Below are 13,917 nucleotides of genomic sequence, written 5' to 3' on the forward strand. Positions count from 1 at the left end.
ACAATCTCGACTCACTGCAAAATCCATCTCCAGGGTTCAAGCAATTCTCCTGCCTCAGCCTCCTGAGTAGCTGGGGCTACAGGCGCACACCACCATGCCCAGCTAATTTTTGTATTTTTAGTAGAGACGGGGTTTCACTGTGTTGGCCAGGATGGTCTCTATCTCTTGACCTTGTGATCCGCCTGCCTCAGCTTCCCAAAGTGCTGGGATTACAGGCTTGAGCCACCGCACCCACCCTCCTGTATTTTTTAAAGGGTTTCTGATCCTAAGAGTCTATGAAAGGGGGAGTAATATTGATGATCTTCTAGGGGTGTTGAAGAACACTTGGTGAATTGGCTGGCACATATCAGGTGATTGGGGTCTATTAATTCCCTCCTTCTGTCCTCCCTCCTTTCCTCCCTTCCTTCCTGACAAAAAAAGTTACCAGTTACTCTACAGATAAATAACTTTTCAAAAATGAGATATCAGACTAGTGATTTCCATATTTCCAAATGCTAATTGTTGTGGGAATGTTAGGGAGAGGTGAGGTGAGCATATGAATCTTCAAAATAGCAAGAAAAACCAGAACTACACAAGAAAGATCAGCTCCACTAAAAATCAGCCCTGTAAGATTGATGGCTGAACCCTAAAATCAACTGTGTAGAAATTGTACTGACTTTACAGAGAGATTTCTTCTGTTTCTGAGGTCAGAAAATATGTAAATAACATTACAATTATCTCTTTTTGAAAACTAAGCTCATTAGAAATCAACTATGAAACCATTTAATCATGGTAGCATTTTAATGGAAAATTTTAATTACTTTCCTAATATCCTCATGGTAAACTTTCTATGCATGTAAGTTTTCATCTCATTTTGGGTTATTGTGGAAACTTTATATTTTTCCAGAATTCAATCTCAATTTCTCCTCAGATTTGTTTAGCTGTATCTGTTTGCATTACTATAGTTTTAAATGGTTCCTCTATGGACTAATATATATATTATTAATATTTCACAGTCTCCTTAGAGTTACTATTGTACATTGCAACTGTTTATAGGTCAATTTTCTCCCACTCTGTACTTTATGGTATAGTTGTCATATATATTTATCCATCTATGTTATACATCTCACAAGACAATGTTAAAATGTTGTAATTTTTGCTTTAAACAGTCGTATGTCTCTTAAAGAAATTAGGAGAAGACAATTTTTTATATTTACCCAGATATTTACCATTTCTGATGCTGTTCATTCATTCCTGAAGATCTGGATTTGCCTCTGGTATCATTTCCCTCCAGTCCAATGAGCTAATTTCCTTCGTTGCTATAGAGCAGATCTGCTGATGACAAATCATGTTAGTTTTCTTTGGTCGGAAATTATCTTTTTTACCCTTTTGAAATATTCTCAAAGAATATTTCACTGGATATAGATTTCTGGCTTGATAGGTGGTAGTTGTGGTGGTGGCTTTTCTTTCAGCACTTCAAAGATTTTGTCTCACTGTGTTACTGCCTTCAAGTTTCTGAGAAAAGGTCAGAAACTTTATTCATTCATTATTCATTCAAAGCATTATTTTCTTGTATATAACGTGCCATTTTCCTCTATCCATTTTCAAGATTTTCCCTTTATCATTAACTTCCAGAAGGTCGATGTGCGTAGGCGTAGTTTTCCTTGTGTTTACGCCACTTGTGCTTAGCTGGGTAAACCTGGACACTTTCTACTTTTGTCAAAGTTAGGAACTTTTCAGCCCGTTTTTCTTCAAATATTTTTTTCAGCCCATTATCTCTCTACTCTGTGAGACTCCGGTTACACATGTGTTAAATCTTTCAATATTTTTTTGTTCCCTAGATTCTCTAGTCCTTTCATTTTCTTCTCTATTTTTTCCCTTTTTTCTTCAGATTGCATCATTTCTGTTGATCTATCTTTCAATCCATGGGTTCTTTCCTCTGTCGTCTCCATTTGGCTCTGAATTTACTTCAGTAAGTGTTTTATTTCAGATATTCCCACGCTGATTCATTTGTATGGTTTCTGTTTCTCTGCTGAGATTTCCTTTCACTAATTCTGAATATGCTTTTCTTCATATCACTTAACGTATTTATAGTCACTGCTTTAAATCTTGGTCTGCTAAGTCCAACATCTGAGCTGTCTTAAAATCTCCCTTTCTCTTAAGAATGGGTCACATACTCGTTTCTTTATATGTCAAGTAATTTTGCTTGTATCTTGAACATTGTGTTAGTTAACACTATGATGAACTTAACATAGTGTAAGTTCTAGATACTCTACATTCTGTTACATTCCCCACAAAACTGTAAACTTTTTTGTTTTAGCAGGCAATTAACTTGGTTGGATTCCAGCTATAAACTCTATCACTTGGGTAGCACCTCAAATCTCAGCTCCAATCCTTTGCCTTTTGAAGGGACTCTTAGAGTCTGTTCCAAGTATTCATAAATCAGGCGTTAGCCAGAAATCGGAGCAGAGTTTATACACAGAATTTGTAGCTCTCCCTTTCTGGCTCTCTCCAAAGATATCCTTACTTTCTTATGGCTCTGGTTGCCCTGAGTCTTCTGGTTCTATAAGCCAATAAGATTGATGGCTTCTGCATCATTCTCAGCAAACTAACATAGGAACCAAACACTGCATTTTCTCACTCATAAGTGGGAGTGGAACACTGAGAACACACAGACACAGGGAGGGAAGCTTCACACTCCAGGGTCTATCAGTGGGTGGAGGGCAAGGCGAAGGAGAGCATTAGAACAAATACTTAATGCAGGCGGGGCTTAAAACCTAGAGGATAGGGCCGGGCACAGTGGCTCAAGCCTGTAATCCCAGCACTTTGGGAGGCCGAGGCGGGTGGATCACGAGGTCAGGAGATCAAGACCATCCTGGTCAACATGGTGAAACCCCGTCTCTACTAAAAACTTCAAAAAAATTAGCTGGGCATGGTGGCGTGTGCCTGTAATCCCAGCTACTCAGGAGGCTGAGGCAGGAGAATTGCCTGAACCCAGGAGGCGGAGGTTGCGGTGAGCCGAGATCGCGCCATTGCACTCCAGCCTGGGTAACAAGAGCGAAACTCCGTCTCAAAAAAAAAAAAAAAAAACCTATAGGATAGGTTTATGGGTGCAGCAAACCACCATGGCACATGTATACCTATGTAACAAACCTGTATGTTCTGCATATGTATCCCAGAACTTAAAGTATAATAAATAAATAAATAAATAACTCAGTAAACCATGCTATAGAAAAAAAAAGATCAATGTTGTCTTTCTGTTTTTAAAACCCTGTATGGTGTTGCTTTTAGATTGCTTTTTGAAAGCAATCTGTATTCAAAAAAAGGGGAGGGAAGTCTCCCCACACTGTTTCCTTCTTCTAAGCGACAATTCGGAATCTGCCTCCAGAGTCTACCCATCCAGTTATTTCAAATAGCTATATTTTTATTTTGTTTATATTCAAGGTTGGTCTGGTAAGAGCTTACTTGTCCCTACTCTGAGCAAAACCAATCCATATTTGCTTTAGTTTTTCAATTTTGTCACTATAGGGGTACTTTCTCATAATTACTTTAACTTTCTTGGTATCTATATTATGCCTCCATTTTCATTCCTAACATTTTTGCTCTTTTTTTCCTTTAATCAGGCTTACAACTTTTTTTTTCCTTTTTCTATTTTGTACAACTTTTCAAAGAACTGCTTTTGAAATTTATCTTTTTTTTTTTTCTAATTGTTTCCTTATATTACAGATTGTGTTTCTGCAATTCTGGGAGGAAAACTTAAGAAATCATTGTGAGCCGGGCGCAGTGGCTCATGCCTATAATCCTAGCACTTTAGGAGGCCGAGGCGGGTGGATCACGAGGTCAAGAGATCGAGACCATCCTGGTCAACATGGTGAAACCTCGTCTCTACTAAAAATACAAAAAATTAGCTGGGCATGGTGGCACGTGCCTGTAATCCCAGCTACTCAGGAGGCTGAGGCAGGAGAATTGCCTGAACCCAGGAGGCGGAGGTTGCGGTGAGTTGAGATCGCGCCATTGCACTCCAGCCTGGGTAACAAGAGCGAAATTCCGTCGCAAAAAAAAAGAAAAAAAGAAATAATTGTGCATTAACATTTGAGCTGGACCAAGATTTGGAGGGTAAACTTTTTATCTTAATTCACCTGTACCAAAGAGATAGAGGGGTGCTTAGGAGTACAGACAGGCAGCAGGGAAGGAAGAACCCTCCTACCCACTTCCAATGTCTTATTACCATGGACCACTTTATTTGCATCCATAACATCCATTGGTTTGAAGTTTGTACACATCTTGCTCTAACAGGCCTGCTTAACCACCTTGGTTGAAGCACTGATGACAATAAACTGGAATAATCCAGCCTAGCTTTGACATCAAAGAGGAATAAGGACACAATCAATGAGACTAGAGGAATGAAACTGTTTCTCCAAGATAGCAGAACTGGGCTAGAACTAAGGTGTTTCCAAATGGAACCATGCTCAAGGAATGAACATGGAAGTTACACATGGCAAAAGTCTTTGCTTAGAATGGAGCTTTCCTCCAAGTTGATACAATATTGTTGCTTGTGGCCACTTATAAAACCTCGGTATTGTCAAGTGGTAGCAATGAAACGTCAAAAGGGAAGCTTAGCTGCAAGCATTGGTACTGGCCAGCTCTTGATTCCCACTCAACAAACCTGGAAAGGTCTGTACAGCAAGAGGAACAAGAGATTCCTGATGACGTCATTCATTTGCCAACTGCTCCTCATTAACAGACATTTGGGCCCCCTTCTCGTCTTGTTGTAAGGAAGATATGCTCCCTCAGCTCCAGCCAAACTGACTTTCTGATTGTCTCCGGGACACTGTTGGGGACACACTGTGAGCAAAGCACAGTAGGGATTCAAAACATGCTGCAGGCTATGAGCGAAGTGCTTTGCCTTGAGAGCACAAGAAAGTCTAGTCCTTCAAGCAAATGAAGCTAAGTGTACAAACTTTAGCTATTTGTGTATGTGCTTTGCCTCCAAGACTTGAAGCTCCTTAGAGTAAGGGTCATGCTTTTTTCTATTCCCTGCTGCCTATAGAGCTCAGCATAAAGCGTATTTGATAAATATTTCTTGATTGATTTCCATCTTCCATATTTTCCATCTTTTCATTATTCCATATTTCTTTTTACCTTTACTTCCATCTTCCATCTCAGCTCCACCATCTATGTTATTCCTTTGAGTTGCAAACTTCAGAGAGAAAACAAGGTTTGAGATGGTGGCTAGACTGAGGCTGGGTTGCCCAGGATCAAACACTAACTGTGACCACTGTGACACTTGGAAACACTTTGTGGTGGGCAGAATAGTGACCTCCCAAAGTTTCTCACATTCTAATTTCTGGAACCTGTGAATAGGTTGTCTTACATGGGAAAGGAGACTTTGCAGATGTAAATTAAGGATCTTGAAATGGGAAAATCATCCTGGATTGTCCAGGTAGGCTCAATGGAATCACAAGGGTCCTTTAAATGTGGAAGAGAGAAGAGAATTAGTGTCAGAGTGACGCAGTATGAGAAAAACCCTACCAGCCACTGCTAGCTTTAAATATGGAAAGCTTTCATGAGCCAAGAAATATAGGCAAACTCTAGAAGTTGAGAATGGAAGGAAGCAGGTTCTTCCCTGGAGCCTCTAGAATAAATGCAGCCTGCCAGTATCTTGATTTAAGCCCATTAAGGCCCATTTCAGACTTCTGATGTCCAGAACTGTGAGAGAATACATTCGTGTTGTTTTAAGCTGTGAAATCTGTAGTTATTTGTTACAGCAGCAATAGGAAATTAATACACCCATCTAGATGTTCATTTTGTTCCTGAAACTTTTCTGAGTTTTCTGAACTGTAAACTCTTGTTAAGAGGAATGCTTCATAAGCCAAAGGACCCTCTGAATATACCATTTCCTTTTCAGAACTACATTATTTTCCTTCTTGGTCTGTACATTGGTGCTTAATAACCTGTGGTTGTAAAATCACCTATAGGTGGCATATCTGACACAGGATGTAGCAGCATGAAAGCGTCAAAGTCAAAAGGTTGAGGTTTCCTGAACAAGCTATTTTTATCTTATTTTATAATTCTTTATATTTATAATTCAGCAATTTGTGCAAGGGTAACGGTCCAACAATTTATTAAGTACATGGACACCACCAGTAAAGAGAATGGGTGCTGTCTGATGTGCCCTACCAGTGCACACCAAATGAAAGTTTCTTAATTGTGGATGTCCTCACAATTACATTTCTCCTTGCATACAGACAGGGATATGGTCTGATGAATTAATCCTTGCTGATCAGGATAACCTGACCGGTCAACTAGGTTGAAACAATTCAATTTAATTATACAATGGTGAGAATGCTAATAAAAAATTTAAATTTTTTTAAATTTGTACTGTAGTAACTCTGTTTCTTTGGACTCTTTGTGTCATTGAATGAATGTATTTGCTAAATGGCTTCTTGGTGAAACTTTGGCCTGTAGTTGTGAAATGCTCATTGGTAGGCAGGCAGATAGATGACTGATTGACAGATAGATAGATAGATAGATAGATAGATAGATAGATACATAGATAGATACATAGATAGATACATAGATAGATAGATACATAGATAGACAGACAGATAGATAAAGGTGGGTCTACCTAGCAGGCTAGCTGAATTATCTGGTTTCCCATCATTACTGCAGCTAGTAGCAACCCGTAGCTTTTGCAGTATCTTCCTCTTCTCACTCTTCAATTAGAATCCATCATATGTATAGCATGGCCTCATAAAAATCCCTGCCAGAACTTCTACTCAAACATAGTCAAAATAACTGGGGAAGTGAATTCCAGAAGTCTGGACCTGATGTCAAGAATCTTTAAAGTACGAAAGAGAGAACTAAGCATTGTTGGCAGAAATGCACACGTAATTGAAACCACCATCATGGGAAATTACCTAGAGAAATAATAATCACCAAGGGAATTAGGTCTCATCTGTCACATTAAGGTTTCATAAATCAACTCAGGCAATAGACGTAGGAATATGATGAGTCATTTAGAAAGTTAAGAACAAAGGGAACATTCCCTGATTGGTGCCAATTCAGGGAATACCAAGTGCTACAAACACAGTGGTTGGGAACCCAGTCTCCATGGATGAGAAAAAAGCCTGTCAGTTCTTGGGAGAAATCTCTGCACTGGGCCAAATGCTGAGCTTGGCGAAAATTGCTGTTGGACTTCAATGTAGCCCCTGCCCCTACCAGGAACTCACTGGGGGACCTAGTGCCCTTATATTGTGTCTTGGATATCCAAGTCAGGGAGGTGACTTGTGTGAACCTAAACTTCTCTGACTATGCTACTTTTCCTCAACTGTTTTATCTTTTCTCCTCTAAGTCATTGCAAATAATTAGTAGATACATAACTACATTTACCACCACCAAAGTCTATTATTACCTCCTCCCATTCAATTTATTACCCCAACAAAACCAGGCAATTTCCCTAGTAACAGCTCTGATCAAAAGTCACTCTCTTTTTCTAATATCTTTGAAGGATCCTCTCTGTATTTGTAATAAATTCTGAACTCCTTAACCTGGCATCAAGCGCCTCTAAAGAGCTGTTTCTCATCTTATCAACCATAGATTGCCATCATTTTGCTCCAAGTAAAGGGGATATTTCTGTTTCCCTGCATGCTTCCTGTGCTTCTCCATACCCCAGGGAACCCTTTTGACTCAATTGTCCTTTCCTGTATCTCCATTTTAGAGTCTCCCAGTCTACTCTGACACTACCATTCTACCTTCTTCCTCTACATCACTCAGAAGTTATAGTTTCTACATTTGAACTCCAATGTCAGCCACATCTCTATGGCATCACTTTCTACTATGGTCCTGGTGCACACAGTTCACTCACCTTGATAGACTGTCAGAACAGAAGTCTACCTGTGAGATATTCCTGCATCTCCCACCTAGCAGAGTGCCTTGCTATTAGGTGCTTAAAAAAGAGTTGCTGGATAAAACACCCAAGGTGTTTATTGACTATGTGATCCTACTCTAAAATTACAAACATGCATTTTAATAGGTATATTCATTCCAGATAAAATAATTTAACCCAAAGTCATAATGTGGGACTTTTCAGAAGATGCATTCATGAGGTATTTTGGGGAAGGTGAGAATGTTCCTCCATCAATCATACATTATGGCCCCTGAGTCTTCACTTACAAGCAATAGCCATCCTTGCAAAAAGCCTCCTCATGATCCCTCAACACACTTCTCATTGTCATAGAAGAAGCTGGCTCCTGGAAAGGTAGCTGGTTTCAAGACACTGTTGGTTTCTTGGCCACCAGCCATTCCTCTCTTCCTTTGCTTTTTGTTCAGGTCTTCACTCCTCCTTTACATGAGTCCGAGAGCAAATCTTGATTAATCATAAGCAGCTGTTTCATTTCTCATGTCAGTGATGGGTTTAGAAAGAAGCTTGTTCAGGAGGTTGTAAGAAGGTGTCCTTGCTTATTAAAAGAGATACACAGAAAAGGCAGTCTCTCTTCTGTTGGGAATCCTAAAGATGTCCTATAGATCATGTAAAGTCTAGATTGTCTGTTCTATAAATGTCAACTACTATAAAATTGTCAAATCTTGTAACTTTAGACTTTACAAATTTGATATTTTCTGTAAGACTGTGGCTGAACTGAATTTCATCTCTTTTTTATTTTTCAACTTTTAGACTCAGGGTATATGTGCAGGTTTGTTACAAGGGTATATTGTGTGATGCTGAGGTTTGGAGTACGATTGAACCTGTCACCCAGGTAATGAGCTTGCTGAAAGTAAATTTCCCAATAGGAAGTTTTTCAAACCTTGTCCCCTCCTGCTCCCTTTTGTAGACTCCAGTGTCTGTTTTTCCCATCTTTGTGTCCATGTGTATTCAATGTTTAGCTCCCACTTATAAGTGAGAATAAGCAGTATTTGGTTTTCTGTTTCTATGTCATAAATTTCATCTTTGATTAAAAGAATCTTGTAAAACCAATTCACAGTGTAAATAACATTTTAGGAAGTATTGTTAAAAAGAGAGTCACTAAGTAGGATGATGAATAAATGGATAGATGAATGACATTATATTTTGTTCATTCATTAATTTAACTATGGATTGATGAGCCCTCTTCAGCTATGATTACAAATTCCTATCTGTCATGCTGGAGGAAGAATCACTAAGAGTAAATTATGTCAAAATAACCTTGTTGATTTTAAAATGCCTTCTTCCAGAATGATGGATGAGAATAATGCTAAACACAATGAATCTTAATTTTACCAAGGCTTTTGATATATCGTTTAGTGTGACATTTCTTTCAATAATACTTTTTTTACAAAACAATCTATAATTCAGTCTTCATTGGTTAACAACAAAAACAATCTCAAACCATGACTGAGATTGGATTTCTTCTTAGTAAGTCAAAATTCATGAGATGTAAACTTACTTTATTGGGTAAGTCAGTATAAATAACTAGACAATGTGACAATGATTGATTCTTATTTCTTAAAGGACTAGAAGGGGAAAAAGGAAGTAAAATGTAACTGATCAGTTTCTTTTTTTATTATTATTATTTTTTATTTTATTTAGAGACACGGTTTCACCTTATTGGTCAGGACGGTCTCAAACTCCAAACCTCAGGTGATCTGCCTGCCTCAGCCTCCCAAAGTGCTGGGATTACAGGCATGAGCCACTGCTTAAGCCCAGGAGTTTAAGACCTGCCTGAGCAATATAGCGAGATCCCATTCTCCACAAAAAGGAAAAAAACAAAAAGACAAAAATAATAATAATAAGCATAACTCCCCTCAAAGCAACTGATCAGTTTCATATGAATAATCAGATTTGGTCCATATGTCACAGTAGTTCCCATTCTCTTCCCAGAAGTGCTCTTCATATTAATTTGGGACATTAAAAAGCAGCTGAGCTTTGGAAAGTCTGTACATCATGAGCGTCAGCAAATGCACAATACAGTAATCATCACATGAGCGCAGGCTATCACAGAGTAGCGCTCCTGAAAAAGTCAAACAGAGAGAGGGAGAGAGTCATGGTGGTGGGTTCACCCCTTGGACATCCTTCCTGATGGGCAACCAGCTAGTCTTAAAAATCTGGGCTCCACCAACTGGCATCAGTGCTCCTTCCATGACGCAAGCAAACAGACACCACTTTTGTTCCACTGTACCCCCACGCCCTGAAACTCACAAATGCCTTCTTGATGCTCCTGGAACTGTACAGCCCCCACAGCTGATTTCCTTTGTGGCAAGCTGCCTCCTGGTAAACATCACTGGGTGAGCAAGAGGGTGTGTGGGTCCAGAGCACTGATACAGGGCTGTGATTCTGATTATGCCTTTGGTCATTGGTCATCATTGTCTTCAAAGTGCATATTATGAACACCAATTGTATTGGGGGCTGTTGGGCATGGAGGGGAAGGCTTGTTATTTTCTATGCAGGGAACAGTTATTAGAGTTTACCATCTTCAGACTTCTATTGCTGTATCTTAGGAATGGAGGAAAGAAAGGATGTGGACTGGAATCTTCTGTGCTTGGAAAATAATAAGTAACTTGATTCTGGCTCAGCTGCATCATCACCCCTTCTCTCTTGGCTCTTGTTTACAGAACTTAAATTGGAAGATAGGCATATTCCTTTTCTGAGGGCGATTTTCTCGGATGCAGATTCTGAAATGAAAGAGGGAAGTAGAGGAAGATGGATGATGGGCAGGGAAGGGGAAAAGCCAAGCAGGGGACTGTGATTTATGAGTAATTTCACAAAGGGGATGTAGGCCTGATCCTGCAGAAGGACTCCAGAGTCTGAATCGTGTCTCCTAGTTTTTCCCAAAGGAGGCAATGGATCCGGACTTTCCCTCTCCTTTCCTAGTCATTGGCTAAGGGCTGTGCAGGGAGGATGCAACCCCTTAGGCACTTCTGGCTTTCAGGCTTGTAAACAAAGGGGCAGTCCTCTGAGAGAGTCACAAAGGTGAACCTAGAAACAAAATCACACAGAAGCTAGGGGAAAGGCAAAACCAACATGGCAAAACAGATCTGAGGGGATCTGAGAAGAGCAGAGAAGTGGCCACCACACTACTGGTCAGAGATGCCCCTCCTTTAGCCAGAGGTTGTTCTATACTGCTGTCAATGCGTGTCTCAGGAAACGTTCAGATTATGGTTTTGTTAGAATCACTGCTAAAACCTGAATATAATAGGATTAATACATATGTAGTGCAAATTATAGTCTATGCTTAGAAACCGATGGCCAAAATATTTTAAGGAAACTTGAAAACCATTAGAATTATTGGCATTTGATTTTGTCACTTTCTCTGCATCTCTGACCCACCAAAGTATTCTTCTTCACTCGTTTTAGCTTGGTCAATCCTTTATATGCATAAATACATCCTCCTCCAGAGAGATCTCCCTAATACAGTGAGATGATAGCATTATTACCTGAAATTCTACCATTTAATGGACACTCATGTTGTTCATTTTTATATAAAGGTTAATTTTCCAAACAGACTGCACGATCCTTGAAGACAGGGATTTGCCTCATCCTTCTTCTTACCCCTCCTCCTCTGGTATCCAGCAGGGTGCCCTACAGTCCACCATAGCATGTGAATGAACACTTGATTGATAGTAGTCAAAGTGAGTGTCCAACTAGAACTTTGTGATCATCTTCTTTTTCTTATACTGCTTACGAAAACTGTTGATAAGATACTAATCAAAAACATAGAGACTAATCAAAAAAAAGAGACCATTTTCAAAATATGTTACCCCTTCTGTTGAATTTCAGCAACCTTGATGTTACTCAAATTTAGACAAGAAGGACCAACCCATTTGAAGATAGCTATAGATATGGATATAGATATATACACGTATACATATGCACCAGGCAGGCAAGAGGAGGTGCACTAAAAGGAATACTGGACTGGAATTTGAGAGATGCCAATCTCAAATCAGCACTGTTCCCATCTCCTCATGAGGCCTTCCTTAGCCATTTCATGCCTTTGTGCTTCAACTGAAGGATATGTACTATATGATCTCTAAAGTCTCTTCAACCCCAAAAATTCTACTAGTTGTGTTTTCTGTATTTATGAAGGAGTGGAATCCAAGAAGACAAATATAACCCTGGCTTCAACTCTTACTTCCTCACTGTGCTCAATCAATATGCATTCACAATGATGTTCTGCCACACGTCCAATCTTGAAGTTGACTTATGGTCCACCCACAGGGAGAAAATATGTGAAAGGATTATTAACGGAGAAGAGAAGGAGCTAACAACAGAAGACATTGTGGAAAGTTATCTATTCCTTCATCAAGCATGTGTTTAGGACCTAATACATGAAAACCTGGGTTAGGTCCAGGAGATCTAAAAGAGGCACTGTCCTTGCTTTCATGAAACGCCTAGATTGATACTTAGAGCATTTCAGTCAATGAGGGAAAACAGTGGAGATGATTTTGCTTTTTATTGAGGTAAACCATACCACAAATATTTCATTATTATTAGCTCTTCTACCATTCATATTTTATGCATCTGACTTTCCTGCTTTCTTTCTTTTCTTTGAGACGGAGTCTCACTTTTTCACCCACGCTGGCGTGCAATGGCACAATCTCAGCCCACTGCAACCTCCACTTCCCGGGTTCAAGCAATTCTCCTGCCTCAGCCTCCCAAGTAGCTGGGATTATAGGCCTGTTCCAGCACACCTAGCTAATTTTTGTATTTTTAGTAGAGATGGGATTTCATCATGTTGGCCAGGCTGGTTCTGACCTCAAGTGATCTGCCCACCTCGGCCTCTCAAACTGCTGGGATTACAGGCATAAGCCACTGTGCCCGGCCAACTTTCCTTCTTTCTAATATACTAAAGAGTACTGGACTCTGATCCTTCTAGTTTCAGTTCAGCTGCAAATGGTATGATCCTAGGTAACAAGGCCAACCCACAATGCTTAGTTGCCACCTCTCTTCAAAGACTGCTTAACACTTGTTCCTCACGCCTTGGGCAATTTTTATCAGGACATAAAGGTATTCAGGGCAACAAAAAATGTGTATAAGAACTCCATGATATAGATGATTTTATTAACTGTCAACAGTGATACCACTCATCCGTCTGAAGTTGCTTCTTCTCCCTAAAAGGTAATATGAATTTATAAACTTTTTTAATACAATAATTTATTTTGCAAATTGCATTTTACCTTTAGTATACAGGTCTATTTTCTGCATTTTGAAAAACAATTAATCTAGTTGCTCATCGAATTGCTATACAACTTTATATATTATATTATTTCATTTCCTTATTCTGACTCAGAAAGTATGGAGATCTATTTCCCTGGAATGAGGAGGGAAGATATGCTAAGTTTATTTAATAAAGGCTAATGAAAAGTTTTCCAAAATATTTCCCTTCTAGGTCACAAAAATCTGATCTCCTGCAAATAGCTGAATCTGAAAGACCCATCAGATGGCCAGAATCACTGAAAATGTTTACTAAATCAACCCTTACTGGGGAAATCAGGAAAAGAAAGCACTTGAAGAAGCTCAGATTTGACAATTCTGACACTTGAAAAATCAAGTTAGCAAAGAAAGCTGCTGTCAAAAAAATGTGAACAAGGCCATTTATAATACAACCATACCTACTCATTCATCTCTGTGTCCATTCACTCCCTTTCAACATTTATTGAGCATCAAGTATGTGAAAGCACTGCACTTGGTGCTGGTCAGAATGCCAGGCTCTCACTGAATGCTCCCATCATTGGTGGACTGGTCTATTACCAAAATCACAGAGCAGCAGAGCATATTAAAGCAAGATAACACTGAATCGAACAAAGCCACATTTGAAAGGCAACATTTTTTAATATCAGGTTGAACAGCTCTTCCTATTTGCCCATCTGCTAACCTTTAAAAGATTCCTCTCATTGCTGATATTCCTCTCATTGCCCCATGAGCACCCAGCCTGCCTTCAATAGTATACAAAGGGCATCTTTGTT

General features: G+C 39.4%; 1 long non-coding RNA gene across 1 annotated transcript; it reads right to left on the bottom strand.

Moving 5' to 3' along the window:
- Positions 1 to 8,254: 8,254 nt before the first annotated feature.
- Positions 8,255 to 13,682, bottom strand: LOC116552148. The gene is made up of 3 exons (XR_004269241.1): positions 13,564 to 13,682; positions 9,770 to 10,930; positions 8,255 to 9,498 (listed from the first exon to the last, which is right to left on the bottom strand). It is a non-coding gene; the product is annotated as an uncharacterized LOC116552148 (long non-coding RNA).
- Positions 13,683 to 13,917: the final 235 nt, after the last annotated feature.

Source organism: Sapajus apella, unplaced genomic scaffold (assembly GCF_009761245.1).
Source record: "Sapajus apella isolate SASKATOON/1434 unplaced genomic scaffold, GSC_monkey_1.0 scaffold11, whole genome shotgun sequence".
Classification (NCBI taxonomy): Eukaryota; Metazoa; Chordata; class Mammalia; order Primates; family Cebidae; genus Sapajus; species Sapajus apella.